Genomic DNA, 26,256 nt, shown 5'->3' with positions numbered 1-26,256 from the left:
GAAGGACCGAGGCAGAGCAAGAGATAATGAGAATAAAAAAAAAAAAAAAATAGGGAGTAAGACAAACAGAGAGGAAGGGAGCAATGAGCAGACAGAGGTGGGTGGGAACGGACAGACAGGGTGGAAGGTGAGCTCTCACAGAGAGCGTGACCTACAGCTATTGTTCAAGAAGATACTGGACAAGTGTTTGTGCTGTGTGCAAAGGTGTGGACGTGAAAAAATGGAAAATTCTGAGTTTGAACCAACTCCAATCAAGAATCGGAAGATGTTTTACATGATTTTTTTTTCTCCACTAAAATAGAGAAGTAAATATTACACTTTTATTTATTTTTTTTTTTTTTTTACATTCATCTGACAACTTACTTTGCAGATGTAGATTCTTAAAGCAAAATATAAACAACTAATACAAGAAAATGCATTATTCTCTGCAACTTATGGTTAATATTAACACTCTCCTCCGCATAAGTCAACATTAGGGCCATCAAAAATGACATTTGAACATTTGTTCTACAAAAACAAATTTATTTGATCTACCGGAATGTCTACTTTTGCACATTTTGTCCCTGAGAGGTCAAACCAATGCAAAGAGAGACATTACTGCTGTCATAATCATGGAACACTAATCTTTTTCCTGACATTAAACAAAGATAGAAAACATCACAATGAACCAAAAACCAGGGTGTTTCATCAGAGTTCCTTCACAAAAAGGTACAGTTCTCAGTGAAGAGATTTTTTTCATTATTGGTGAAGAACTAAAGTCACTCAGTCATGAAGCTGTGAAGGAGACACAGTTAAAATATTTGTGCTTTTTCCTGCCCTGTGCTGAGCTCTAAGTTCTAAATCAATGCAAAGACAAACTCAGTGACATCTGGGCTTGACATAAAACAGGAAATAATAATCGTACCATTGCTTATGGATGCCCTGAGGATGCCGGGGCTGGAATGAAAGTATAACTGTAGTTTACATAGCTTGTTTACAACTTCACCTTGAGGTTCTACAGCTTTACTGTATACTCACCAAATCCAAAATATTTCCCTCTGTCTGATGCTGAGTTAAGCTAGTAACTAATGGATGTTGCTTGCTTGAGCTGGACCTGCACGTTATTTTTCAATCAACGGAAGTGAATGTGTGACTCCTGTCTGTCACGCCGTGCACTCAGTATATCGGCCCCCAACCAGCACAAACACCCATGAGGCAGACAGCCGTGGTAGTGCTGTTTTTTTTTTTTAATTCACTTAAAATTAAATAAGAATAATAATAATCATCATTTTATAAATAATTTTTAAAATCAAATTACACGCCGATCACCCACAACATCACCATCACCATATGGCTGTTTTAATATCATAATATAATGAAGGAAAAAAATGCTAATGCATATATTATGAGTGAACCACCTGTCATCACATAAAGTGGTTATAATCAGCTCCACCTTTACTAACAATGATTTTAACCTTTTTTCTTATTAGTGTACAGGTTTTGCCATTATTACCATAATTAGTACTTTTTTAAATACATTGTTTTCCTAGTGGAGTACTTTTGCTTATGTACTTTAAGTAAAATGTACATAATGTGTTTAGTATATTTATTTAAGTAAAAGATTTGAAGTGCTACTCAAAAACTTAAGGATTGAGGTTCACTTGAGTAGTGAGTTTGTGTACTTCTACCACCTCTGCACACACACACATTTTACTGTGTATGGGGTTGTGTAGCTGCAGCTCCATGCTGACCCTTGACCTTCATGATATTATTAGGACCATAAGTGTTAATGTTGTGGCTGATGGGTGAATTTTTATTTTTTTTTTTACCTTACTCTGCATAGAAGTTGACCTTGGTCAAAGCATAATTCCAAATACCCTCGTGCAACACGTGTGTAACAAAATGTTGCAGATGAAACAAGCAGATAAGTGAAAGGCTGAATGAGGCAGAGCTCAATCACAAGATGTTGTCGCCTTGTATTTAAAACAAAGGAGGTAAAGTCAGACAGAACTTATTTTTCTAAGTAGACCGTTCAGCTGTGCATGTCTCTTCCTTTTCCTGTCTCCCTCTGTGCTGCCACTCCGCAGTGACACAAACACAGCAAAGAAATAAATGTCAGGAGGCAGCATTTTCTGTCACTCTACAATTAAAAAACTGTGCCTGTAAACGTCATTACGTGATTACCAGAGAAAGCTGATTTCTCCGAATAACAGTCTACACTTTGTAATGTACCTGAACGCCTCCCGTGTGGACACACAAAGCACCGTAGCTGCTGCTGTTGCTCTGCTAACATGCTGCTCACGCTGCGCTTTCTGTCTAAGCTTATAGGTGACCTGTCTTCACTAATCTGCAACTGGAGCTGCTTATTGCTCCCGGCAGACAGACACAGTCAGCTCAACAGTGAGACAGCGGGAAATTTAGAAAGACGAATATTTACACGGAGAAACATTTTGACATTTAGTAGATGCCCTTAATGAAGAGCTATGTAACCATGGCATCAAAATGATTAAGCGTCGACATTTGTATTTATCTGTTTTGCGCTATGTCTACACCTTTCTTCCTAAAGTTCAAGGCAGCCACTGTCTGTGACAGATCAGTGATTAACGATACTGTAGTTACAAACTCCCACATAAAGACAAAGTTGACAACTCATGACAAATTAAGTAGGGAATCTGCCCAAAGAGAAAACCAGCATATAACTTGTATGCACAGTTAAAACCAGCTTATTTCTGCAGGCTTTGCAAATCTCAATACACACACACAGACACAGACACACGCAAATGTTACACTGCCATTTACATGAAACACCACAGTTTCTGCTTTTGGCTAATGTTGGAGTCATTTCAACGTCTGACCCTCGAGCAAGTTAAGTAAAGCAGTAGTAGCGCGTTATGGCAGAGAGATAAGGGTGAGAGGCAGAGTGAGGATGGGAGAGAAAAGCAGAGAGAGGGAGCAGAGAGGACATAATGCTGCATTGCAGGGGCAGAGCCAACAAATGTTGCTACTTTGTGAAGTCAGGGCCCTGTTTACTGTGGAGATCTTATCTGAAAGTTATCTTCAGGTCCCTTCCCTCTGAAGATAATCATGTATGAGAAGGACTCTTGGTCAGACACATTATGGCCTCTTTATCAGGCTGCAAGTCTGCTGTCATATCCCAATGTCATTTATCTTTTCCTTCACTCTGGAGCATAATAATGCATCAGCAAAGAGGTTTTTGGGGGGGGGGGGTTGCATGTTTCAGTGCTTTGCGGGCTATCCGTCGCTCTGAGCTCAGAACTGCTCTCAGCTCCACTGAAATGTATTTTAATCTCATCAAGGGCGATTTGAGCGGTGGAGGTGAAAATGGTAACTTTGTTTGTGACACATTTACAAAGTTTACCGAGTGCTGTGAGGGAACACAAAGGTTACACATTCTCAAGGTTACCCGGGGAAAAACGACCAGAGCCATGGAGGATCTATAAGCATCTGTCTGTAACAGAGAGAAGCCTTAACAAAAGACAACAGCAAGACTTACTCAGCTTTAGCTGTGAAACTACTGACCCTTTTCCCTTTTTTGTGTTCGTGTGCTGCACTGCTCAGACATTCAGCAGGGAGATGTGTTTTACTACCACATACACTGAAAAAAGGCCTCACTATCAGCTTTTTTTTTTTTAAAGTCCCATCATAAGTATTCTCTCTAATCTAAAGTAACTTAAAGCTTGATGCCAGCCAGTACAGACAGTCTGGCAGTAGTCAGGCTATGGCTGTCAGTCAGCGTGGCTGCTGCAGAAATGCTGCAGTGCCACAGTCTCTCTCTCTCTCTCTCTCTCTATGTCTGTGCTCTCAATGCTTGTTCTCTCCTTCCGTCCCTACACATCCGTCCCTCCTCTCAAGCTGTCTGTCCTCTCTTTCAAACTCTCTTCATCCCCTTGTGTCTCCTAAAAAAATGCCCTCTGCTTCCGTTCCCTTCAACACTTCTGTGTTTCAGTTCTCCACACGCGTATCTTTTTCCCCATCTCTTACCCTGAATCTCTCAACATTCCCACCGCTTCTCCCTTTAAGTTCCCCTCCATCGGTCTTCTTTTGATCTGCTTTGATCTTAAACAGAGGTTTCAAACTTTTAGAAACAATTTCATCTAGATTTGGACATGTTCAAAATCTATTATTAAATGTTTGGCCCCAGCCGAAATTTGCTTTTTAAGTAAAACATTTTACCAACTGCAGCCAAACAATGCAACACGTTAACAAAAGGCCTTTCAACACCAAAAGATCCACATTTGATGATGGCAAACAAGCAAAAAAACAAAACTATACACACACACACACACACACACACACACACACACACACCGGGCTTTCTCAGTGTCTTGCCTGGAGACACTTCGACCTATAAACGGGACCGGTGATCGAACCACTGACCCTGTGGTCCTGCCTGTCTGCCTGTGGTCCTGTGGTCCTGGTACTGCCTTAACAACTGAGCTACAATAATATATGTTGTGTAAATGATGCAATGTTCAGGATTGCACCCCCATACTTCCTGGTAATTTTTTAAATGAGTTATACTTTGTTAAATGTTCTTTTAAAAAGCAAGAACGTCAGGCCCAAAACAAAATATAGACTTTACTGAACCCTGACCAGGAGCTTCCCACCTCTAAGTAGACAGTTTTGTTGCTGTTTCACTGAGTTTGCTTCTCTTGTGTTTGGTTGCTCTTCTGTGTTTATCACACCAGGCTGGTTATGCTAATGCTTGATAGGAGACAGTTCTTACTTTTAACTAATTACAAGTGACAGCCCCACAAACCCTCTGACACCTCCTTCGCCTGTAAGGTTCCTAAAACTCAATGTAGTACTACCTCCTGGTGGATGCTAAAATATAGCTTCACAAACTTGCTTCTACAGCACAAAGGGGGTGAAAGATGGTGTTTCAAAACTCAATTCTAATTTCCCAAGGTTTTTTTTTAGTGGAAGCCCTGTTTAAGTTCCTAAAAGGCTTCTGATCCCCAGGGAGATGGACCTAACACTCTGACTCCCCATTACACATTTGGCACCAAAATGTCTCTTCCTAAATACAAAAGAAAGACCGACTCGGAGGACAGAAAGTTACCAAAGACAGGCGATTAATTTTTCATGGCGTTTAATGCAACCGCTACCTGCCTCATCTGCAAGGAGAGAGTTGCCAGTCTCAAGATATACAATCTCAAGTGGCGTTGCTCTACTAAACATGCAGTGTAGTATGCTAGGAACGAGGAAGAGGGGGGAGGAAAATAGTAGTTCTGCCTCTCCAGGCAGAAAATACTCTACACGTTTCTGTCTTTTTAGTTTCAGTGAGCAAAAGGGGGGAATGTAAGGCAGCACTTAAGGGCCAAGCTATGTGGTGAGTGAGCTAATAGCAAAAGCGGTGAAGCCATTTATCGAAGGACAGTTTTATGTTCCTCCCAGAAAAAGCCACTGTATTCAAAAACCTCACCCTGTCTGCAATCACAGTGGGGGAGGGGATCACACAGCTCCCTGATGGCATTTATAATCAACTGGACCCCATGTCCTGAGAATTATGTGCCTATTCCGTTGGCTTTGATCTGAGTACTGATACAACTCACAGTGCTCACCTTGCTATATTCCTCAGCAGTAATAATAACCAGTTTAAAGTGACTGGTGAGCTGCCTAATGCATCTATAAGGCCTCTTAAATAGCCAAAGATATTTTAATAGATATGTGACCTTGTCATGGGATAAACAGGTTGGAATAACCACAGATGGTGCAGCATTAATAACAGGAAGTGTCCGAACGAGCCGACGTGTGAATAAAGCAGCAAACTGTCCAAAAGAAAAAACCCAGAGAGTCGGTGTGTTGATGGCATTTCAATCGTTACTTTCTCGCTTATGTGGAAAAGTGTTTAACTGCTTTGTTTTACATGCTTGAAACGACAATGACCCGATTCTCCAAACATTGTACCAGGTTTAGTTAACAATCATCTAGTTCAGATCAAGTTCCTTAAGACGTTTCACTTCAAGTCTTCTCGGGAAAAGGTGAAACGTCTTTCAGATAAAGCCCGGGGGAGAGAATGCACGTCCAGCCATTACGCTGCACTGCATTATTCACTAGAGGACATTATGCTGTAAATGCTTGAAGTTTCAACATGTTGTGTTAAGGAGCAAAACGTACATACACGTAAGATTATGGGGCCTTCCAGAACCTGTTTCAAGCCTCTTTGGAAAAAAAACGGGTTCATGGCTCATGGCTACTGTCTGTCTGCCCCCTTCCATTATATAGTTGTACAAAGTCTCGTAGGCCACGTGTCTGTTGGAAGCATGTTGGTGACTTGTCCGCCTCTCACCCAATGTCAGCTGGGATCAGCGCTCAGCCTTCTACAGGATAAGCGCTAAAGATAATAGATGAACAGTTTATTTAAATAACTGAAAAACAAATCAAACGTGGGAGGTGATTTAAAAGTCTTGAAGTCCAGAAGCCCAGTCTTTGTCTCCTCCTCCAGTTTCTCTTTTCTGCCCACTCGCTTTGCTTAAAAAAAAATCTCCATCAGCCCATGCATTCCATCATCTACCTCTTCTGTCCTTCCCTCATTCCTTTCCTTTCATCTCATCTTTCCTCTGCCTCTCCCCCATCTTCCTCTTCATATTTATGCTGCTGAAAAACCCATCTCATAGCATTATTCTGTTCTCTCTCTGCTGCGTCTTTCAATTCCACCCCCTTTCCCCCCCTCGTGTCCCTTCCGCAACTTTTTTTTTTTTTTCCCCTCTCATCCTCCTCCCCCTCCTCTTCAGAGGGCCGTTCTCATCTTGTCTGCTGAAACACTCTCTCTTCTCTCAGGGCAGGGATCAACCACAGCCCATTTCACACATGACAGAGTGTGCTGTATGCCAGTGATGTATGTACGCTGCTAGAGGTGGTGCTACTGATGGGTAGCAATGGAGATAGGTTAATGAGCAGAGAGTCCTGTATGTGTTTGCAAAGTATATGTGTGTGTCCCCACGACGAGCGACAGAGCTGACTAGAATCGGAATTGAATTTTGATTCGCTATGCCAAATAAACACATTGAGATTCCACTCATACATTCAGAAATATTCTTAACGAAAAGGAATTTTACCGTCCGCTGCCACCGAACTGAAACACCAGACAGAACAAGCGGTTATCGATATGCTCATTTACTCCATACTGACAAGAAAGAGAAGGTTCAGTCAGGATTTCTAAAACTACAATAGAGGAAAGGAAGCAGAGAGAAGAAAAAGGAAGAAGTTTGGGAGAGAAAACATTGCATTTCTTACACAGGGCACGAAGTGAAGACAGAGTCGGGGAGACAGGTTACACTGCTCAATCACACATGAACCAAATGGATCAGCGCTGCTACAGGGTGGAAAAACACATCTCTGTGTGTGTGTGTGTGTGTGTGTGTGTGTGTGTCTGTGTGTGTGTATGGAAGTGAGTTCAGTAACTGGAAAAGTGTATGTGTGACCGTGGCAGTGTGTGCGTGTGTGAGCGACAAACTTAAAGACAGCTTCTTCTGTTTAGCGCAAAGACAAAGTGTTTCTGCCTAACAACACAGTGAGAGAGGTGCTGAGAAGTCACCCAGGGGTTCTTACAGTGCAGGAGTCCTTGAACTGGAGCTCATCTGTACGCTGCACCATGAAACTACTCTGGCTGAAAAGGCTGCATTTTTATTGGCTTCTGCACTGAACAGTTTTTTTTGTCAACTGTTCTATCAAAACCAAAACCGGTCTTGGAAAAGCTCTTCATATTCCTTAGTATGTCAGAGTTGTTATCAATACCAGCTCTGTCTGGGAAGTTAAATTAGGAACATGCAAACAATAAGGCAGAAATCAAACCTTTGTCCAGTTCTAATCAGAGTCTGCTACAATTTTAAATCCTAAAATAAGATGATTTACCCCAATTTATCCCTTCTCACAAATCAGTGATTTGTCAATTATTTAAAACTGATATTTGATGGAAAAGAGTGATTGTCAAATGTTTAAACTGGGAAATGTAATTGTTTTTCGAAAAGTAGTTGATAATTGAGAAATTGATGCCTAACAACATGTTTTAAACAAGTTAAAGAGGAAAGGTTTTGCTTTCAAAGGCCAAACAATTGGTTGCCTCAGTTCCCGAACACTTTTTGAGTGTTGTTGGAAGAAGAGATGATGCAACATAGTGGTAAACATGCCTCTGTCACAACTTTTTCAAAGTAAGCAAATATTAAAACACAGAATTTCTCAGTTTTTAAACAGACGTGTCTACAACTTCTAATCAAAACAGGCTTTAAATTATTTGCAAATCATTAGCTGGAAGTGGGGTTTTTGCTTCTAGGGCTGACTTACTGTTCACTGCAATACAAGTACTTTTTATTGTCATCTAAATAGATAATAAGCTGGTGAAGCCAGTATTTTTGGCCCAGTACTGTGCTTGTTCCCATCAAATGCATATTCAAGACTTGTACACAATTGTCATTTTTATCTGATAAAATCTCCTGATCGCTTGATAATAGCACCTGGCAAAGCCGACAATCACTGGCTAGAAATGCCAAACCTGCATTTGCCAACTCCTGACTGTAATCAAAGACTCGCTCTTGAAGGTAAATCGGTTATTGCAAACTGCAAATGTGCCTTGCAAAAACAGGGAACCTGACAGCGTCATCAAAAATCCCTCTGACAGTCAGACACTGTAGTATGTGCTGCGGTGCCAGTGTTTATGGGTTGCAAAATGTGCAACAGAATCCTAAAATACGCTAATGGCCCTATGACGCACAAAACATTTTATGGTGATAATAATGATTATACAGTAGTAATAATAGAAGAAAACCTATGAAAGTGCAGATTTATCAAGGGAATAATGTAGCATTTCTTAAATATTGATAACAAATATATAGTAAAATATGTGCCACCGTATATAACAACTTCTACTACATTCTATTGTAGCACAATACACACCGTCAGGGTAGAACCTGTAAGAGTTGTGTACTGATTTACATCTGAAATGTAAACTAGAACCAGTTAATTAAAGAATTTATTCAATATTCAAATTGTTGCACCACAAACAACTATGCACAGTAATTGGAAAGTGTTTCTCAGAAAGCATGTGTAGTCTTTGTGGTGCACTTAAACAGCTGGCAATTGCATGCTGTTTGGGAAATAAGTTGAGAAAGTTTAATGGAAATCGAATCAATGTGTAATGTCTGCCATACAGTATGAGTCAGCATTTAACCCCCACATTTCAAAATGTACTTTCACACACTATAATGTTTTCCTGCTAGTAATCTGGAGGCAGGGATTCAACACAATGGGACTCATCGTAATACAGTAAACCCCACTCAAAGTCATTCTACTGATGAAGAGCTATATCACAAATGGTGTAAATACTCATATAAATGGTCCTCACTATTTCATGAGGATTACTGCAGATGTTACACATTGAAAACGTACATATGGTGGCACCTCCACCTCAGTGCCATGTGGTTTCATTCAATATTCACAGTTTCATTACATGTATAAAGTTTCATTCCATATGTGTACAATTGTATTACATGTAGTCAGAGTTTTATTCAATTTGTTCAGAGTGACATTCCAATTAATGTTCTCACAAACGATTCCTAAATGGCACACCATGGGTGGGTGACGGGGCAGATTTAAATATATGAACAGCACAGTCAGGTCTGTCTTGGCTCTAAGAGACTAAGAGTGTGATCTCTGCAGTAGGTTTACTTGGTCCATTAGCAGGAAACGAAGACAACAATCACAGACGGGCTCCCAAATAACCTGCTTACTATGGTGCATCACAGAAATCGGACACAAAGTAAATCTGGAAGATATGGTTGAAATAAAATATTACAATCATCATAGGAATATGTTAAAAAAAAGAGAAAAATTACATTCATTTTCAAATGTTTTCATATCCAGTGTTCTAATTAAAACAATGGACCACATATTTGATATCTTGAGCTCAGATTCACCAAATTCCCTCATAAGACAAACTACATTACCTTAAAATTGCCAAGGTTTGATCATTAGCATACTGAACACCGTAAATTTCCATATAAGGAACCTCCCATTTTTTCAGAAGTTTTACATTAAATTCAGTTGAAGCCACTTTCTTTCAGTTTTCTCTTGACAAGGACCACATGCGAAGTTTGTCTGTACCTACGAGAACATTGAGTACAAACAATTATCTGTAAATGGCAAAAACAAATCTCGTAATAACTCACGTGGGTGGGTTTCAGTGCTACACAGTTTAAGTAACTCTAAAGTACAATACAGATTATTTTTGTGCTAGTGAATTATTTTGTGAATACTGCTAATACTGTGTATTATCATCAAAATCTCTGTATGCACAGGTAAGAAACAGAATCATCATCAACAGAATCATGTGGATTTTGTTCATTTTAATGTATCTTTTCCACTCAGCTTGGACAGAGACCCAATAAAATCAGTCCACAAGCATACAGGGGAGTGTTGGCATGTGAAGAGGCAGTGCAGGAAAAGAGGCCACCAGGCAGGCAGGAGGAGCCAATGTAAGAGGGAGTCGGCTGAGTATCTTGAGCAGCACAGTTGCTCTTTAGGGCCCAGGGCCATCTGTCCCAGGGCTGGGGAGGCTAGGCCAGGAGACAAGCTCCCCTGACAGCATGGTACTGCCATATGCTGCTGGAGCACAGACTCGTACAAACTGGCATGGATGAGATGGCATGGGATGTTATGGTGTGGACCAAACTGAGTTGACCTTAGCTGGTGTGTTCTAATTTGCAGTATAGAAGATGCTGGTACTCAAACAAGCTTTTTTTGTTCCACTTCTGATTGTGTCACGAGTGGATAATATTAGAGTTAAATACCATTAGATTATAGTGGCTGAGTGACATTAAAGGCACTGTAACACTGCTTCAGGTATTCAAAACGTGTTCTTCAACACACCCATCTCAACACGAGAGAAATACTATGTTATTCTAATAATAGTTATTGCCTGAGAACAATTACATTACTGTCCAGTGCACCTTTCACAGTTAGTACTTCGGAGTACCTCTCATGTACTGTGTGACAGGGGCTTCAGGCGAAACACGCAAGAGCAAGAATTTGAGGACTAAAGTAACATGTTTCTATATGTCAGATAAATTCCATGCACAAAAAAACTACATATTCTCAGTATAAACATGAGAATATGTAGATGCACATAACTTTTTCGCATTCTTTTTTACATTAAATTATTACACTTCTAACCTCTGGTTCTCACAAACCCAAAATCTGTTCACCTGGCACAAATTTCTGCAGTAACTATGTCTAATGCATGTGGGACATGGGTCTGCACACAGCTTCGTATTGATGATCGGCCCACAGAACATAGTAAGCATTTAACCCAGAGTTGTTGCGTTTTACTTTCCCAGCTTTCCTTCTACTGCAGCAGCTTTCATATGTCCTGGAGATTGACCCAGAGCACCAACTGCAGTGTCAGAGGGTAACATCATTGAGAGCGAGGCTTGCACTAATATGAAAACACTGACTGTTGCAGATGATGTGCACTCACCCGCTGAGACCCTCACGCGGGGTCTTCTGCAGGAATTATGTTCAACACTTTGGTGTTGATCACACCTGATAGCAGCACAGAAAGAGGGCCATACTTAGAGCATCATATAGTAGGAGGAAGCAGAGCAACCACAAAGGTTTGGGACCAGCTCAAATACCTGAAATTCAAGCAGGTCTTAGCCAACGGACAGTCTAACAGGTCTACAGATTTCCAGACACTTTTCCGCTAGTTTTCCAATCAGCAATGACCAAACACGTTTAAGCAGGAAACAGAATATCGCAAAGACCTACTACAGTTGTACTCACTTCAAGCTACAGTTGGTCAATGTCACTGTGGTCAACAGACTATGAACATTAGCGGTTTTCAGTACTGAATGTTTAGGACCATTAAAAAATATAAATACCATTACTAATATGCAGCATGGCCACATCATGCAAAGGGGGATGCTTCCTAGCGGGGGACTAGCAGTGCGGCCAAAGGTCTGGCCAAGGACACATGAACAGAGCCAAATATATAGAAAATCCTAAAAAAGACAAGAGCCCTGAAGATTTCAGTTTCCAAACACGGTGAGTCTAAAGTACAATAGTCTGGAGCAATGGTGTAAGGAGGAGGTCTGAATTTGGAACGTTAAAGTGGAACAAATAAAGTGCTGGGAGTGTCGGGTTGTTACTTAAGATTCCAGCATCACTAGTTGGCTGATATTAATGACATCTTAATTGGTTTGTGCCTATAGAAGAAAAATGTTTTTGTATTTTGTAGTAAAGGGGTACTTTCCAAACAGTACATTATACGGCGCGACTACAGTGTAACTACAGATAAAAAGAAGGTAAGAGGCTCCACTCTAAACCTATCACACCTGAGTTGAGTAGAACACTAAAGTTCAACTGATTTAAAGTTCAACTGATTTAAAGTGCAATAAAAATAATAGCAAAATTGCAACATACACCCTGTTATGAATAAGTTGCGGGCTGTAATCTAAAGCGTCACCGAGCAATGTCTAGAAACACCGTTTAAATTTGGTAACCAAAGTCGGTGCAGTAGGACTGTCTTGCTCGGGGACAACTATGTGGAAAATGGTTTAACAATTAAAAAGCAACCAATCATTCTAAAATGTTTCTGCTCTCACCAATAGTCTTATGTCATTTAGTCCTATTCAAGACCCCTGCATTTCATAGCACATAGGCTACAGGTCTCTTCTAAGCAAAAAGTATGCATGAGTATTTGAAAATTAATTGATAGATGGCCTGCAAAGCTTAACATATGTTCAGGAAAACAAGTAGCTGTGACTGAGCAGGACAGAGACACAGTTAGGGAACAAAGACAGATGAAAGAAGCAGGATAAACAGAAGGACAGATGGACATGCAGACAGCTAGAGTGGATGGAGAGTTTTTGGAGACAGGTAGACAAAAAAAAGGGAGGTGACTGCCAGTGACCAGACTGCAGGTCCTATGATCTGCTCACGTCACACACAGTGTGAGACAAGTAGACTGCCACGTCCCTGCTCTGCAGCACAGCCACTGCTGATATACACACCAGTAACAAATCCGTCCTTCTGCCTCTATTTCTCTCCACATTCAACATTAGGACCATTGTGTTTTTTTGTCTTTCAGCAGCCTTTGTCCACGGTAAAGTTTAATATCTAAACTGAATGACATATTTTGAAAAGTATATATTGAATACATTACCTTTTATATATACACATTATGTATATATGGGCACTTTTTTCAGTAGTTGTGCGGTTGTGCATGTGTGTAGTCCATGGGATTTTACAGTGCACTTGTGCATTGAAGAGTACACCCCCAACTGGTGGCACTAAGCTTATTTCAGCCTCACTGACAGGTTTATGGCATTTCCATCACCTCGTGTGTCTGTGTGTGTGTGTGTGTGTGTGTGTGTGTACACAAGTGTGTTGTTCAACTTGACGCCCCAGAAAGTACTGTCACAGTTGGCCAGTTGACAAGACAAAACTGCAGTGCTCTGCACAAATAAGTGGCATCCCACCCACAGACACAAGCTAACACAATGCAGAGGTGATAAGATGAGCAGATGTTTCCCCAGTACTGTAGTAAGTTTGTGCCATTATTTACAGCAGAGTGAGTCACTGCTGGAGGAAGGGAGCGATTCCATTTAAACTTCCACATATGAGCAGAAAGCCAGACCCAAGCCAAGCCCGAGGACTGGTAGCAAGGCCAACCTGGACGTAACGACTTTGGCAAAGAATAAAAAATACGTAACTTTTACGTAACATTTGAGCCAAATTAAGTATTTTTTCTTTAGGTGCGGACAGCTGAGCTTGTAGGGGGACATTCTGTCCAACAGAAAAGCATGGTAGAAGTTTGTTATGTCCTAGCTATGTGTGTAGGTAGACAGGAAGTCAGATGATTCAGTGCTAGTTCACGTGTCCTATGGGCCTAAAAATTTGGACTGGGTAAATATTTATGGAACAAATCCAGAAGCGTGAAGAAATGTATTTGCAGTTCACCTTTTTCACCCAAAATGACCACTGATGGTAAATCAAAGATGCTTTTAAAGATCACTAGAAAAAGAGATCTGTACCAGGGTTGCTGGAGCTAATCCCAGCTGTCACTGGATGAAAGGAGGGGTAGACCCTGGACAGACCAGACCCGAGGAACATTGTCATAGATAGAAGAACATTGAGCACATATATATAATAAATATATAAACCCATCCCCCTGGGGAGAGCAGTGGGCCCGGGGAGCTAACGCTGAGTGTATCGGCTCAGGGACACACCTGGTGGGCAGGCTGGGACTTCTGCATCCCATCCTGCTGCACTACCCATTGAGCTACCAGGCCACCGTTAAAGTTTGGAGAGCTGTTGGCAGAAGTTCCCCTTTTTTGTCTGTCTACACCGCTGGAACTGTGAAATGTAAACGTCCGACTTCAGAGTAGGTGGTTTCTCAGCTCAGTAGGAGCCATGAGTGATGTAAATGTGCGCTGATTGGTCGGACACTGAGCCAATGTCCTGGTAAGAGCAAAGAATTTGATCAAGACTGAACTCAGTGCTGTTTGTAAATTAAAATTAAAATGTTACAATTAATTGTGGAGATTAAAAGCTAGTGTCAGAATTGAAATATGGTGGCTGTGCCGTACAAGAAGTTGAAATAACTCATTGTATTCAATATTACAAGAGTCTGTGGACTCACCACAATACAGCAATACATTAATCAGTCTGCAGGAATTTGCAATGTCACAATTGCAACAATTAACTCAGATATCACCCATAAATTCTACGCGAGCTTGCAATTAAAAACAGTATAAAAATACTGCAATATCAATCAAAATTCTATTTTTCTAAATTAACTGTCAAAATGCGGCAATCAAAAAAAGTTCTGTAAGCTCCAAGAGGGACTGCTAATGCAAACTGACTGTCAGCCAGATTCCATCCCTTCAGGGATCCTACCAGTGGTGTAACTGCAAACACCAAAAAAGCATCTGAAGCTCCCCAGTGAGTAGCCTCGAGAACTGAATGCCTACAACGTCTTTGTCCCATGAAAACACAGAGACACAGACAACGATCCCAGGGTTGTTGGTTAAAATCCCGGCTCTTCCTTTTACACATTAAAGTGTCTCTGAGAAAGACACTGAACCCCAAACTGGCTGCTCCCCCATGGATGCATGAATGAGAACCAGTGCAAATCACTCTAGGTGTTGATAAGGTAGAAAAGGGCTATAAAAGTGCAGCCCATTTCTGATTTAACTTCACCCAAGATATCCACCACTTATAGGACTTCATGCAGTGGACTGTTGGCTGATGAAGCAGCATAAAAACATCGAAGTTTTGCAGGATGGTGCAACTTTTGTACCAGTCATAATGACTTCACAGTGCTGCTCACTGCACCACCTACCTGCAGCATCGCGTTAAAGATGCAAACACAACCAGACTCTAAAGGAGGGCAAGAAAAGGAAAAGCAGACATGAACTGAAGGAGAAAAAGATAGGGTGAGAGACTAGAACAAAGGGAGTGAGTTAGTGCTGTCCCTTTGGTATTCACAAAGACTCCCAGCAATTAAAGCTGTGGATTCAGAGCCAGTAAAAAAAAAAAAAAAAACTTCCCTGAAGGTCTTGGCAGTGACTCTGAGGCTACCCCTCCTCCACACCAACCCGTAACCTGAACTAACCTCCAAAAGCCTCCACCAACAGCCCACAGCAACCCATATAATCTCTCATTAACACACACACACACACACACACACACACACACACACACCAGTCATACCATAACCTATATCAATCCCCACCGGCTTGGGGGCAAACTTTATCATTAGTTCTTGCCTAAAGCTTCCCAACCAAGAAATATACCAAAATATTTAAAACATACAAATTACTATTTTGGCTATATATGTCACCACAAGTGGATGTGAAACAAAATAATAAAGATTAGCTTAAAGTGTGGACTGTCAGCTTTGATTTAAGGGGTTTGATCAAAAATGTTGCAGTAGAAGTAAAAGTTGTGTTTTTACGTTAGTAAGTAACAGTCAAATAATAATACTCAAAACTTGGATCTACCAATATTGTATTATGTATTTACCAAAAAGATACTCGGGGAAAGTGTGGGAATAAAGCACAAGGGAGGCCTTATGTGTGGAATTTGCCTGAGGCCCCCATTCACTAAATACACCCCTGGACTCATTATCCCCCATTACATGCATTCACACACAATAAAATGTTCACACTTCTTAAAGTACAGCTGCCTAGTAACAGGTAGGATATTTTTAACTCCAGAACAGCATGAATTCTAATGCATTTTCTAATTCTTACTTTAATTTCACAGTCAAGTTCACAGAGAATAATACACTTTCAATTCAGTAATTTCAGTCGTCAGGACAGATTATTACAATTCATTCGTCGGAGGATCTGGCCTGGGAGAAATCTCTGGTTCAGGAAAACTGTTGTAATCTGTCCTGCTAATATAATACAGTACTACACAAGATAAATACAAACATTGTAAAAAATTTAAAACAACTTTTGAGACTAAAGTTGTGGCTAAATTATCATAGTATCATTTGGCTCCATGACATAAAGTAGGTTATATACTCTGGGTTTTATTTAATAGGTTAACTAGATGAACCACTTCTTAAAGACTTTATTTATTTCTATGTATTTGTTTTACCAACCAGGGGCCCTTATTTATTAAAGCGGAGACTTCTAGATGTTTGTGCATATGAACAAAAAATGTGTTTCTCAAAGCTGTGCACACACAACCTTATGCGGCACACAATGATAAATCATACCTGTTCTACAGCCATCTGTTTGTGTGCTTAAATGCTCATCTGCATGTAGAAACACAGAGCGCAGGATATGATCAACCACAACCCTTAATGTGGAGTTAGCTATTGTGGAATATCACCAACACGACTGACACTACTCTTCCTGGGAGCAGACACAGGACAGTTCATTTATGGACATAAATTTGATTTCACCTGTTCCAGCATTGTTTTACTGCCGTGATTGTGGTTCATTGTGTTTGACAATGTTTAATAATGAACTTGCTTGATTGGTTGCCATTGGTAGTGATGACCTCCCTAATGTGCGAGCACATTAAAATACCGCGTAATTTTCAATTGTGTTATAGTAAAATCTCATAGCAGAAATCAACACAGTAATAATGAAAATCTGAGTGATTTTATCCCCGACATGCATTAAGTGCTGAGCACTAAATGTTTTGAGCATCGTGTATTGAGAATTATACTGTCATCAAAGTTGATCCTTTATAAAAACTGATATGTTACCTATGGTAATGACTGTGTCATATGAGAAATAACAGTGTAATTCAATCAAAGTCTACCTACAAGTGACCTACACTTTCAACTGGACTTGAACACCTTCTGCAAAACACATCGTGCAGCGGTAGAGAAATTTAAAACATTTAATAGCACTAAAAGAAACAATTATCGTGTTTTGTATTTTTTAACAAATTTTTTTTAAATTTTTTTTCCTAATTTAAATATGTTTCTCCAGTGCTGAGCACAAAGCTAGATCATCTACTAATCAGCATTCATGCTGCATCGGCACAACCAATTTCAAAGTATCTGCAAGTTTCTTTAAGTTGAAGAACATCTTAATGTCCAGATATAATAATAAAAATACACCTTCTGTATCATAGTTCAGATTTGTATGATAGCTGAACTCTGATCACGAAAGCATGCATTTCAAAATTTTACATTTCAAAGATTTAAATTCAGAGCCTCTATTAAACAGTATTCAATAGAGGCACACTATGAACAAGCAAGGCCTGCAAACTGATAAGGGCATATTTTGTGTCCAGTGTTGTGCAGTAACCTTGTACTGCACCACAGTGGGAAACAGGACTGGACTAGAAGGAATATATAATCATAGGTATAAAGTAGGCTGGCAATCACACATCAACAGATCATCTCTTTCACTTCGAAAGCAGTCGGGTTTCTATGGTGAAAATCAAATCAAATCAAATCAGCTTTGTATTATAATAATTTACCACAGAACAACATATAAATGACATGAGTTCAAACAAAAGGACTTGCAGTTTCGACATTTTTATCAGTATCCTCCCACAAATCTTAAATTTTTGCTGATTTCTTTAATTACCTTTCCAACATTTAATGGCAACTTGTCCAGGGTTACTGTGGATCTAACTCACCGACAGATGGGGCTGGCTCCAGCATCCCTGCAACCCTCTACAGAATAACTGTTCTAACTAAGAGATGGATGGGTTTTACAATGTAGAAATAACAGCTGTGTGCTTTCATTTCAGGGTGCTAACGTTTGGGACACATGGCTTCACATGTGTTTGCAATAGCTCGGATGCTTTTTCAGTACCTACTTAATGCAGGCAGTCGGCATCATCCCAGCACCTTGGCTCTCGTCTTCCAATCACCTCTGGAAGTTGTTGCTGCTGTTTATCAACACGAGGACCAAAGTCAAAGGTCAAAGAAGCCAGTATGAGAGTGAGAAACAAGGAGCAAAATCAACTGTAGGAACATAATTAGGAACACAGAGCTCTGCATAATATTCACAAAGAGACCAGCAAACAAATGAAGAGCTCAACGGCTGAGGACAGAAGAAATGTCTCCATTATTAGGAAAAATCCTCCAACACTCTTCAGGAGTGAGCAGATAAGGCCTAAATGAAGATGGTACTGAACATTATGGAAATTACGGGATTTGAGTATATGGCTCCCGGGGGCGGGCCGTCGGCCGAGCCTGATGCAAGCAGAGAAACTTTGCACGGCTATGGAGGCGCCTGTGTAACATCACATAGCCATGATAGAATAACTACTTCTTACTGAGTTTGACTTCGAACTGGACGAACGTCCAACATCGATTTTCCGCTTGATAATGTCACCGAGGGCAGCGGACCTCCGATGGGGCCAATTCAGCCAGCTCCTGCCAGCCGTCCCACTACGGAGTCAGGCTGGAGCCTCATCAGGGGCTTACCTGCCTCGGTTATATAGTCAACGGAACATTGGTGTTGGGTAGGACGTACCGCTGAATCCATGGGGTTATTATAGAAAATAAAAATCAGTAAATAACGCCTCCGTGGCTGCATCCCATTGTTTTATAGAATAAGTAAATAATGGTGTCCCACTGTCCCAGCTGATAATAAACAGCCCGGTAGCAGTCGCCTTTTTTTTGCGCTGGCTATCCTGGTACTTTCTACCATCTACAAATGTTATGATGTTCATGCCATTATGAAAGACATGACTCCTTCTTCTTTAATGTGTAAGATGCCCATCCTGTGCTTCAAATGGAGCTCATCGACCTGCAGTTCCACTCTGACCTTAAAGCCAAGTTCAGGGAGGTGAGTGGAAAAGCAGACAAGTTTGGGCAATTTTTGAAAGAATTGACCCCTGGCTCCCCTGAGCCTGTGCCTTTTTGGGAGAATATATTTGTGCAAAATGCTCCAACTTAAACTACAATAAGTCCAAGACTTACAGACGATCATCTTCAAGCCATACTGAGGGTCTCAACTGGTTCCTCCCTCAAGCCAAATGTGGCTCAGCTATGTGAGACGAAGAGCTGGCAGCAAGAAGTAAGCAAGAGAAGCCATGTTCAGCAGAACCGTTCATGTTCAGCAGAACCGTTCATGTTCAGCAGAACCCATTGAAGTTAAAGAACTGTTAGTAGTGATGTTTGAGAAGATTAGATTACGTAGACAAAGCTTTTTTTGTGGAATACCTGATGCGGCCCAGCCTCACCCAAACTCTGCCTCCTGCGGCCCCGCGGTAATTTGAGTTTGAGACCCCTGCTTTAAAGGGAATGAATCTTGATGCAATCACTTATTTCAAATTTTCAATTTTGGATTACTTTCTTTACACCTGTTTTCACTTTGACACGAAACAGGCTTTTTGTACATTTGTGTAAAAACAAAAATTCTTATTAAATTGACTACGGTTCAGTGTTATAAAAAATTGCTTCTAAGGGGACGATTGTTTTCTATGCCCACTGCCCACTAAGTCTTGTTGCTTGAATTCGGAAAAAGGTGAGCCACATTATTACCACCACCTCGTGGTTTTAATGTACAATTTGGGAAGATTTGGTGCTGGACATGACTGAGAAGTGTCAGAACACTGAGTAGCCACATACTGTTCACTGTGCTTATGCTGACCCCCACCCACCACAGCACCTCATCTGATCTTGGTGTGTTTTTTTTTTAAGTATCTCCTCAGTATGATTCAAATTCTCGTCTTAGTTCATTGTTTTTAGCATGTTTTATGTCAACTGCTAGGTTTGCAGCCATGCTGCTCTCGGCAAAAGCAGCTCTGCATTGCAGCTTTCTGCTGCTCGGGAAAATACAATTTAGGGACAAGCAGATGGTTTTTAGCCAGTAGTGACAATGCTCTTAGTTAAAATGATAAACATCTTCTTTTCATTCATCATTAATGAATGTTAAAACCACCAGTCCCTTGTTTGTTATGTTGTTTTTTTGTAGTTTGTGTTTTTTGAAGCAAACACTCAGCGTCACCACGGCACAGCCTCAGGAGAACTGAGGTTTCTGTAGATCCAAATAATCCACCATGGGCTGGATCCTGATCCTAGAGGAGTTACAAGAGCCACATTCTCCATGGTAGTATTTCTTTTTTTAATCATATTGATAATTTAAGCTAGCAAACCATTTTTGGAAACTTCTAGTATTTGGATCAAGTAGGTCCTTCAAGACTGTCTGATTAGCCTGCACTGCTGTTTTTCCCCCCCACATTCATTATTTATTACATATACTGTAGTCCGTCTAAATATACGGTGTATCATTAGAAGGCAGCTAATATTATTTATATTAATATTTTAGGGAACACATCAGTTTCTGGGGAAAAGGGGGCGGCTGTTGCTTAGTTGGTAAGGCAGTAGTCCACGGACCACAGGGTCAATGGTTTGATCCCCGGTCTCAGCTATATGTCGAAATGTCTCTGGGCAAGAAACTGAACCCCTAACAGCCCATGCATCAGGAAGGGCATCCGGCGTAAAAACTGACAGACAAAATCGGCTGTGGCGACCCTGAACTCACGGGATAAGCTGAAAGGAAAAAGAAAAAGGAAAAATTATTTAAAAAAACTAAAAATAAATAATAAGCTTCTGGGGAAAAAACACATATATGGGGTCACGCCCAATTAAAACCACAAGATGCTGTTAATGTTGTGGCCTTTATTGTTCTTACAGCAGGACTTTTTTTTTTATTATTAAAAAGTTTTTTTGTAGGCCTTTTGTTCACATTAAACCAGACTGTCTGGAGCTTTTCAAGCCTGTGAGCCAAATATAATCATCTTCGTATCTCTCCGAGACCCAAGCTCATTAAAAAGCAGTGGTAAACTTGTCATGTCACCAGCATCAGCTTGTCTTTTAGCTCTCTCTGTGTTAGACAGAAACCAGGAAGGGCCCCGTCTCTGTCGTCTCGCACTCGATTCTCGAAGTTCAACCAGAGTTCACTCCACCTGATTTTTAGCCTATGGCCTTGCATATTCCCATCACAGTCTGCATAAATAATGCAGAGAGCACAGCCTGCTAACATGTGAGAGAGAGAGAGAGAGAGAGCAATGCTCCGTGGCACAGTGCTCCGAAAAAGGCAGGCTGAAGACGTCCCAGACTAGCACCATGAGAACAAGCACTACCTCATGGGCTATTTTAAGTGCACAAACACAGAGACATGTACATCCACACACACTACAGCTGTAAATTACCCAGCTGTGCACACTCTTAAGAGAAGCGCCCACACAGACAAATGCAGACATAATCAGGTGTGTGTGGCTCATGTAACAGCCTCTGTAGCAAAGTCTATTGAATTACCAAACAAGAGCAGAGCAGCACTCAGTGCAGCATTCCTCAGGAAGGGTACATCCCCCTCATCATCAAGCTACTGGAAATGACATGCAACTTTTTCCTCCACTGACCAAGATGTTAATGTTGAAACTACTTTAGTTTTGCAGCTTTCCATGAAAGTCATTGTATGCAACCCTATGAAACACTACGTATTATAAGAGCATGTAAATCTTTAATTAAGAGTAAAATGGAAGAACGACACAACAGATTCCAAGTCTTGTCTCCTATCTAGAGACTGTGCTTAATTATTAAATCGTTGGGTTCTGTGGTTCAAGGAAGCTGTACAAACAATAATAAACTGCATAAAAAGCACTCCAGCAGTAAGTCGATGCATTGTTTGACAAAACTATTTAAAAGTCTTCTGCGAAACCCGCCTCCAAGAGTAAATCAATATAAAATCACTGTCTCGAGCACTTTTTGGTTGTTTCTGGGGCTTCTTAAGTAACGAATTAACAACTTAATACTGCACTTTCTCGATTGCTCATAAGGGCATGAGAGCTGGCAAGCAGGTTCCCCATAAAGCAACAGACAACAGATCTCATTCATTGGTGACAAATGGTATTTTGGAATAAATGTTTGTGGTGATGTTCTCCACCAGATACAGTCTGTTATTAATTTACTTTTGTTTTTATGTGTCCACATCAGCAACAGCTTCAGCTGGCATTATGTTGTCAGGTTACTTCCACAGGAATGCCCAAAGAGAATTTCTTCAAAATCGACACAGACGTCCACTTGGGATAAAGGATGAACTGCTTGGGCTACGGTGGTCAAACGTCAAAGTCACCATAACCTCACATGAATAGGTTTTGGTCCCTCACATTCAAATGAAAGCGTTTACAAGTAATGTCTTGAAGGATTCGACGACGGCACTGTGTAAATCCAATCATCAGACCTTTCAGAGTGATGGACTTCAGAATTCGGTTGGATGAGATGACAGCATGGCCAACATGACTTTGTGACTGCACAACCAAATTCAAGTGCAACTGGCTTTTTTTCTATTAAGAAACAAAACTCTTAAAAGCTGTGTCAAAGTCATCTGCCCAACATGGTTATCAAAAATATTCTAAATTTGATCATGTCATAACATTGTGTTAAAAAAAAAAAATCGACTAGACAATTATTATTTGATAGAAAATAACAACTGCACTACAACATTTGTCATTATTGTTTATTAGGTGATGCATTGGTATGTAAATCTTTTAAAAGACACAATATAATAAATACTTTGAAATAAAAACAAAAAACTGTTTCCTATCGAATCAATTTCCCTTCTTGTGGACATAATGTGCAAAAATAGATTTGAGTCATTATTAATCAAATGTATTTTTTGGTTAATTTCTAAGCCTTAATGCACAAAGCATGAAATTCGGATCTGTGTAAGGCTGATCTGTGTGCAGTCACTGAACTGTCCAATGACAGAATATGCACCAAGTACTGTGATTTCTGCAGAGAGGCACAGAAGAAAAATACACCACATTTGGGCAGAGAAGTTCTTTGATCACCTATTAGAACTGTATCATTTCATCATAAAACCACAGATTTTCCCCCCACAAGGTTTTACACAGCACTTTGATCCCCAGTTTGACAAGCACAACATCTTTTGGATGCATTTAGTCAGAACTCAGCATGATGATTGGTTCCAGCTGAGGAGAAATGGTAAAAATATTAAAATTGAAACAGAGATGTGAAAACTCCTCTTCTTAATTTAGCCAAAACAAAAAAAAAAATCTTTTTTAAAAAAAAAAAAAACGTATCTCAAAGATGTTTTTTAAATGGGTTGCCAAATTATTTAAAGAAATAGTGGTGTTTTTCCCCCAACTTTTTAAATTGTAGAGCAGATTAAACACAGAAAACATGCTTGCAGTATAATGAACTTTTTTTGATTAATTATAGAGCGGAATGACAAATCTGTTTAGGATGATTACATGAAGAAAACTGTTCTAAAGAGAGAAAACTGAACAATGTCTGAAAGATTTATTCTGTACACACCAGGCTGCCACAGCATCTCCTCGGTCTGTTATGCTATTATTTTTACTCCATACAGTCAAACAGAAAGCAGTTACTGCAGACACAAACACACACACACACACACAAACACACACACACACTATTGCAGGCTGGCACTTGTCTTTGCCAGTCTTGCGCCTTTGCCTTGCAACACAATGCTGTCAAATGTCGGTGCGTCACATGGACTGTGAGACAGACAAGGCTGTATTATCAACAACTGGCTGGAGCACACGTCTTGCATGTGTGTATATTTGAGCTGTAGTTTCAGTGCTAAGACTGTGTGTGTGTGTGTGTGTGTGTGTGTGTGTGTGTGTGTGTGTGTGTGTGTTTGTGAGAGAGAGAAAGAGGGCACGAGTGTGAGAGTTCAGGTTAAGGCTGATCCGTCAGCTGCAGACAAGCCCCATCAAGTATCCCTCCTCTGTCTAACACACACACTCAGCCTCTCGCCTCGAGAGGTGAGAAGCCGCTAATTGGCAACCGGTGAAACACACACACACACACATATACATGCACTCGCAGTACACGCATACTGTCGGTCAGTTACAGTCTCTCTCTCTCTCTCTCACACAAACACGCAAGAACAAAGAGGCTGAAATACAAACGAACAGATGGACACAGACGTCTGGCTCTGAGAAGCAGTTGTACAGTGAGCTGTGTGGACCAGACACACAGCTCAACCTGGTAGACGAGAACACATAACTGTAGCTAATAATACACCAGTCTGCTCGCTGACTTTCTCGTCAACTTTCCCACTTCTGTGTGTGTGTGTGTGTCTCTGTATCATGACTTGATGGTTTTTATTCACTAACATTTTATTAGTCTGGATGATTGCGGTTCAGTCTGCGTAGAAACCTGACCTAAAAAAAATACATTCATAAAGACACACACACAAAAACAGAAAAGACACACGCCCTCTGTGTATTTCTTGGTTTAAATTAAGACTGAATTAAGAGACTGCAGTGCATCCGTTAACGCAATATGAACAGGCTTTGGTCCCTCTCATTTATATGAAATTTCTTCTTACAAAGATGTTTTTTAAATGGGTTAAAAAAAAACAATTCTTTAAAGAAACGGTGGTGTTTAAATTAACTTGATATAATAAACTTTTCTTGATTGACTGTCTGAATATTAAATATGTCCAACACATTTAATTTAATCTAATGGTCGCTCTCTAATAATGCTATGCTATGTTTGTCTGGACAGTTGTTGAATAGTGAGAGACTAGTGAAAGGAGTAAAGGCTCTAAAATTTTAAATGGTCTTTATTTTGGGTGGAGGTTCCAGCTTATTTGGTGCCACAGGCACATACAAGACACACACAAGACACACACAAGTCACACAAAAAAGGTCATCTTTAGAAATAGTATATCATACAAATACACAATTAGAATTTTATTTTGTCCTTTCGGCTTATCCCGTGAGTTCAGGGTCTCCACAGCAGATCATCGTCCGCATAGAATAACAAACTAATTTTTAAACAAACAAACAAAAAAAAGAAACACAGACTAACCTGCATTCTTGTCCTCCTTGATTCAAAGTCATTAATTACATCCAGTGGCAATTCCAGACTATTTTCAAAGGTGTGGCCAGATCAGGGCCAGAACTGAGTTTGAGGCGGCCAGCATGTTAATTTTTTTATTATTAGTTTGTATAATTCACCAAAATCAAAGGCAACAGTTTCCAGGGAGAATACTGTTCTGACTGTTCTCAGTAGCACACAAACACACACACACACACACACACACACACACTGTGTCGTGCAAAGAGGTGAGTTTGCCTCTCTTACTTTGTGACTTATGTTACCACTAACCATGCATATCTAATCTAACTCACCTTGATTCTTTCAGCACTTGCAATAGATCTGGATGCAGCAGCCTCTGTCACGGTGATTTGTCTTGGTCTGTTAGTTTGTTTCAGTCATTCTCCAGGTGTTTTGCTGTAAAAAAGTGTTTGTCAATCAATGACTTTAGTCTGGGTGTCACTACAACTTTGTACGCAGTGCAAAACAGTTTATGCCCCCACATCATGGAATTGCCGTACATGGATTTAAGCCATAACTAGTAGGAGTATCTAGTTGGAAGTCCAGCCATCTTCCTGCTTATCAACAGTGGCTCCTTTATGCCCACAAATTACAGACTATACCAGATCCTGGAAATCAAATATTTCTTCTCTCCTTGTCACAAGTAGATTCACCATCTGCCCTTATGCACAGGTTTTCTTTTAGAAAAATAACACAATGGAGCAATACATGCTCTCATTAGCTGCTATGGTGCGATGTGTTCAGGGACAGTAGAGAGTAAAAGTTGTGGTGCTTAATTAAACAAAACTGTTATTCAGAAATACCTGCTGGTAAAAGGGGGAGCTCCTGTTATAGCTTGACCATCTGAAATCCCCAAAATGTCTATGCACATCTCTGTATGTTACAGTACACCAGTGTATGACAAAACAATTAGATTACACTAGAATAAA

At 40.4% G+C, this 26,256-nt stretch overlaps 1 protein-coding gene across 2 annotated transcripts in view; it reads right to left on the bottom strand.

The window, feature by feature from the left end:
* LOC137130259 (low-density lipoprotein receptor class A domain-containing protein 4-like) overlaps positions 1–26,256 on the bottom strand; it is a 176,600-nt gene that overhangs the window by 148,354 nt on the left and 1,990 nt on the right. The window contains exon 2 of one of the 2 annotated variants that reach the window (XM_067510132.1): positions 25,621–25,723. The exons of the other annotated variant lie outside the window; for it this stretch is intronic. The gene's annotated coding sequence lies outside the window, so the exon portion shown is untranslated. The remainder of the gene's footprint in view (positions 1–25,620; positions 25,724–26,256) is intronic. 2 annotated transcript variants of the gene reach the window in all.

Source organism: Channa argus, chromosome 7 (assembly GCF_033026475.1).
Source record: "Channa argus isolate prfri chromosome 7, Channa argus male v1.0, whole genome shotgun sequence".
Classification (NCBI taxonomy): Eukaryota; Metazoa; Chordata; class Actinopteri; order Anabantiformes; family Channidae; genus Channa; species Channa argus.
The sequence above is the reverse complement of the archived record's forward strand: the minus strand, read 5'-3'. Positions and strand labels throughout refer to the sequence as shown.